The following is a 5,956-nucleotide window of genomic DNA, read 5'->3' as shown; positions in this document are numbered from 1 at the left end:
GCCTTGACAACATATACATCTGACTTCACTGCTCTTGCCAAGTCAAAAAAATGCCATTTCTCTCATTAGGTGGCCAATGTTGGCGAGCTATATGCAAGGTAATAGGCATAAATAGTCAAGCAAGAAATCTTATTTGAACAGTATGATGCAAAATGTTATTCACCCCACCTACTTTTTTTTCTAGGTATTATTGTTGAATGCAGTTTGAAATGTTTTGCTTTGCTAAAGTGCACTGTTGTTTTTATTCTATTCTGTGCTACACTATGGTTTTATTTTCGTTGGTGGAGATACATTGATGTTGTCTGTCAAATGAGTGCAATTTGAAATATCTGTGATATGGCCGACCTAGACTGTCAAGGTGTCTGATTTATGTTCAGACTGGACAAAAGTGAGTGAAGCCGTAGTCCACGTGAGGATTTATTTTATAGGGACGTCTATTTTATTTTTGAGAAGGAAAAAAGTGTGAGTTGTACTCAGTTACCATTTAGCTGCATTTCTGTATTTAGCCAGTTGAGAAGGGGGGCAGTTTGATGTTTCTGAGAATTATTTCCCTCTTGTAACACTGAAATGTATCTCATTGTTAATTGAGGATAACGAGCTGTAGTTGGTACAGTTATGTGCAGTTTAAGTGGATGTTTTCTGTTAATTGCATTTCCCTAATTGTCTGTGTCTTTGATTTTTCAACGTTGTATTGCCATTTGAATGTAACAATGCCTTAGGCCTACGTGTCTTAGTGCATCACAATGTGCATATGTTGCATTTAAAAAATATAATATATTGACTCCTTCAGCATGTTGTTTTAATTTCTTTATTTGTTGCTATAATTACTCATATTCTCCGGCCCCTTGTTTTGCCTCGGTTTCATGAACCGGCCCCAATTCCAAATTAATTGAATAGCCCTGCCGTAGGCATTCAACGCAGCGCAGCACCCTATTGAAAGAATCTACGATGTCATCGCGATTGCCAATTACAAAGAGGGCTTGCAGACTGATCAAAATATATAGGAATTGCAACTTCATATTCAATCAGGAAAATTATTGATTGAAATAACCCTCAAATGCTCGCTCTTACCCGCTCTTAGCTAAGATTTTCCACTACTTTTTCGCTTTTTCACTTCCTTCCGGAGTAACGGAGATGCCTTCCAGTGTAACTGAGATGCTCTCACATTGTATAGTGAGGCGCTCTCACGTTGTATAGTGAGATGGCATGAGTGTCTCAATAGCGTGTGTGAGAGTGTCTCAGTAGTGTGTGTGAGAGTGTCTCAGTAGTGTGTGTGAGAGTGTCTCAGTAGTGTGTGTGAGTGTTGAGTGTCTCAGTAGTGTGTGTGACAGTGTCTCAGTAGTGTGTGTGAGTGTTGAGTGTCTCAGTAGTGTGTGTGAGTGTTGAGTGTCTCAGTAGTGTGTGTGTGAGAGTGTCTCAGTAGTGTGTGTGTGAGAGTGTCTCAGTAGTGTGTGTGAGTGTTGAGTGTCTCAGTAGTGTGTGTGACAGTGTCTCAGTAGTGTGTGTGAGTGTTGAGTGTCTCAGTAGTGTGTGTGAGAGTGTCTCAGTAGTTAAGTCCTAAACGGCCCCTCATACAAATGAAGCATTTAGAAGAGTTACATATATTTTTTGCCATTACAACGTCCTTGTTGACAGTCTTCTTGACGTGATCCGACTCTCCGGTCATCGGACTCTCATCAATACTCAGGTCGTTGCTTTGAATGAGGATTCCGTCCTTAGGTAGTAGGTCACCTGGAATAAAACACACAAAACAAATCTTTGATTATTTGAGGACAATGAACTATTGATAATAAATTATACATTTTAACGTCCACTTTTTAAATTTAATTTCTGCAACTGTACATTTTCTTAGTGTGTTGCACTGAGCCAGTTGCTAAGACGCACAAGGTCATTTATTGTTTTGACAAGATGAAGAGAAATAAAATGACAACTTTGCCTCAAGAGTTTTCGAATGTGTGCCAATCACCTCGCACATTGCAGCAGTGTTGTCATCATGACGTTTCTCGGTGGGCAGGAACATCTCAAGGTTGCCACGCTGCACATGTTGTTGCCAGAGCTGCATCTTTAAACGGAATCCGTTTATTTTATCAGTGCTTGTAAGCAGGTTTTCATTTCGGCCTTGCGTCCTTCAGCCGCTCCCCGTAGGCGAACGGCCTATCCAGCCCCACGTTGAGCGCCACTGTAACACGCAGGTACTCTTGGGGGTCTGGAATAGGACACGGCAGGTTTGCTCTGAATACTTTTATTCTTCTATTGCTGGTTGTGTCTCTCAGACAGACTCCCGTGTCCGTCTCTGGATCGCCATCAGTACGTTTCTAAGCCGCAAGACAAACAATAATGATTTAGTTCAGCTGCGGTCAATTGCCTCCGCCTGGCACCGTTCCCTGAGCCACTCCCCCCCTCTGCAGCCAAGCCAAAACCCACGCCCGCCATCACACCAATCAATAGCTCAGTTGCATTTATTTATGTCTAGATATTGTGAAGTATTTATAAGTGCAGGTCAATTTTGTAGTGACTGCTCTGTAGTCAGATTTATGCTATATGCAAAATATGCATGTTGCATATTAACACTGGTTTTAAAGACTTGTTCTAATACTCTTGTTATGTCTTTTGTGTCTTGTATTTCAGGCAATCAAAATATGATTTGCACATGTTCTTGGGGATAATGATGCTGTACTGGCTGGTGCAACCCTACCCAACTTTAAGTAACGTTGGCTGCATGACCAGGAGAGGAAGGACCTGGTAAAAGCAAGTCTAGTAGCAGCAGTCAGAAAATATGTCCCAGAGCAGGATGAGCTCCCAAGGGAAACCCCAACAACACAGCGAGTGAGGAGGATGTCTATGTTGAAAATGAAGAAGCTGATTACTTAAAATCAGGAGTCACAGCAATGGACGCTCAGTTCTCCATAATGTAGAAAGTATCACTTGTATATAATGCAGCCACTCCATCCAGTGCCCTGGTGGAAAGACTAGCTTTGGGAACCGAATTCTCTCTCAGATCAAAAGTTTGAAAAAGCTTCCCCTCTTGAGGTACAATAACTGGGTTGAGAGCGAGCAATGTTGTGGCTACTGGTCAGAGGTGAGAGATGAGACATGTTTGCAACATTTGTTGAGAATCTCATCTCTTATCTCTATTTAGTGTATGAGGCATATTAAACCATTTTGTAAAATCACATATTCAATTATATGCAGCACCTTTGTTTTCTTTTTTTATTAGTGGTCATACTGTAGCCTAATGTGGTAAATATTTTATTAAGTCAAGCATTAAAGGGGCATTTGTACTACTGCTTGATTTGAAGGCCTGTTGCCATGTTGATTACAATAAATAGGTCTGAATATGTTTATTGTGTTTGACTGTTCACTACTGTTCATATTAATTACATTTAGATTTGAACAATTCCGATTCCTTGGTTCGATTCCGGTTCGCAGCGATTCTCGATTCCAATTCTTTTAGGAGGCAGGGTCAAAAAAGTTTAAGATATTTTAAATGAGCTAGCTAACCAAGGGTCTTTCTGAAGGAAATAGTCTGACCTTCTCCATCAATGTTAAATCTATGAAGTTTTATTAACTTTACTATGAATTTCTAACAGGGCTGTTTTCAACTAAAATATAAATATCAAACTATGAACTTGAATATTGTATAAACATTATAAATCATGAATATATTTTAACAGGGGTATACTTTCCTCAAGAGAGCTTTATTTTTGAAACTTCACAAAAACACATTTACACATAAGCGTATGATACTGCACAGGGCCGGCGCTAGCCATTTGGGTGCCCTAAGCACAAATGCTTGGTGGTGCACCCCCTAACCAACGAACCAACCAACCACCACCACCAAAGGAATAACAAGCATTCAGAATGTCTTAGTTAGGTTCTCTTTTTTTCCCAAATAACTTCTAAACATAAATAATTTACATAAACAAACATGAAAAGAAACAAATTATATAAAAGATAAAATTATAAATTATAAATACCAAATACCACCACAATTACTAAAAACACAGATTTGGAACTGAACATTGTAAACGCAGAAAGTATTCAAGTATATAACCGTGTAAGTAATAATGTGCACATTTCTTCAGTAAATAATATAAATAAGTACTAATAATAATAATAAAGTGCAAACTGCACAGTAGAATTTACTTTTTCATCTCTATAAAAGAGACCATTCTGCTATCCAATAGAACAATATTACAAACATTTTCACTACCATCAGTTGTCAAAGGCCCTACAGAGGCACACGCCTGCATTTCCTAGCTGCAAAATCAGTTATCAGGTCATATGACAGTTTCTGAGCCACGTCCCCATTGATGCTGATGACAGCCAGACCACTTAAACGTTCCTCCCCCATTGATGAGCGCAGGTACGTTTTGATTAGTTTGAGCTTAGAAAAGCTTCGCTGAGCAGAGGCAACCGTGACAGGGAGAGTCAGTGCAATACGAAGAGCAATCCATAGATTGGGATATGCCTCTTGAAGCCGATTGTTATGCAAAAACGTAAACAATAACATGAAAAACAAATGATAACAGAAACGGTAACGGTAACAGAAACTTCAGGCGGCCCGCGGACGAGTACCGAATACGGCCCACCGGCGGTCCGTGCGGACATTATGAGCACATGTGGGCAGCCGGCCGCCCGGTGGCCGCTAGCAACGGTCCTCACGAAGGTTTGGGGACCCCTGATTTAAAGCATTGTCTTAGCTGAGAGCGACGCGCGAGCAACATCTCGCTGTCTCTTCTTTTTTCCGCCCCCGACTCTTGATGCCTTTTCGAAGCCATTTCAAAGCTGTCTGTCACATTTGAGATTTGCTCAGACGTTACCTTGCTCCCACTGACGGGCTAAACCCTTGGAGCCAGAGGAAGAGGCAGCGGAGGACGGTCGGCGCAGGGCGTCAAACACGGGGCACACATTTACTTCCACTCCATGACCTCGGAGGTGCTTAATCATATTTGACGTGCACCCTCTTATGCATGAAACAATTTTGCTGCAAATGTTGCATTTTGCTGAGCTTTCGGTTTGTTTCGAAAAGTGTAACCACACTTTGGACCGCCGACGCACGCTGTCCTTGTTCGATCGCGGTGTTATGCCAACACTTCCGGTGGACACTTCTTCGTTGGTGTTCAGCGGTTTATTTTTCCGGTCGGCGCCGGCGGACTGAGAATCGAAACTAGGAATCGAATTTTAAACTTTTGAACAATTCCGGGTAAATTGCAAAGCTAGTCCCGATCCCAATCGATCCTCGATAACCAAGCCTACTAATTACACATTTTCAGTAAATAAATATAATACAAATCATTTTGATTATAACTAATAAAACAAAAAATTCCGGTGTTTTGTTGTATCTATGGCAACGAATGCGTCATGATGCGTGTCTATAGCCACGAATGCGTCATGATGCGTATCTATGGTAACGAATGCGTCATGATGCGTATCTATGGTTACAAATGCGTCATGAGTTCATCACTCCAGAACTGCTTTGATGAGACATACATTGTATCAACTTCAGTGCTAAGTGTTACTTACCAACGTTGTCATTGTCAAACAGCCTTTTAGAGACAATAGAATTTTAACACCATTACATTTTGCCTCAAACTGCAGCATGAATTGGATGAAAAGGAGAGTAAGGGTTGCTCCCCTTAATTGTGAAGACGAAGTCTGCATGAAGCAGATAACTGAACAACAGAAGTTCAAGGACAAATCTCTAAATCAGTTGGAGACATTACACTTCCGGGCCAAGGCTAACAAAGAAAAAATAATCCACCTCCACCAGCATACTAAGCTCTGTAATAAGACTATAAACGGTCTGAGGTCAGATTTGAAACTCCAAAAAGAGGCTACTGAGAACCTGGCTAAACAGTTTAAGAAAGATAAAAAAGAATTAGCTGCTGAGAACTACAAACTCATGAAACTTTTCAACACCGGAGATGGTCAGTTTCCGTTGATCAACGAGAAC

The 5,956-nt window shown here is 40.9% G+C and overlaps 1 long non-coding RNA gene across 1 annotated transcript; it reads right to left on the bottom strand.

Annotated features, from left to right (window-relative positions):
* Positions 1–217: 217 nt before the first annotated feature.
* Positions 218–5,351, bottom strand: LOC119217770 (uncharacterized). Its single transcript, XR_005120290.2, has 3 exons — positions 4,824–5,351; positions 1,967–2,315; positions 218–1,731 (listed from the first exon to the last, which is right to left on the bottom strand). It is a non-coding gene; the product is annotated as an uncharacterized LOC119217770 (long non-coding RNA).
* Between the last annotated feature and the right edge of the window lie 605 nt (positions 5,352–5,956).

The sequence above is a fragment of the Pungitius pungitius genome, chromosome 9, assembly GCF_949316345.1.
Source record: "Pungitius pungitius chromosome 9, fPunPun2.1, whole genome shotgun sequence".
Lineage (NCBI taxonomy): Eukaryota > Metazoa > Chordata > Actinopteri > Perciformes > Gasterosteidae > Pungitius > Pungitius pungitius.
The sequence above is the reverse complement of the archived record's forward strand: the minus strand, read 5'-3'. Positions and strand labels throughout refer to the sequence as shown.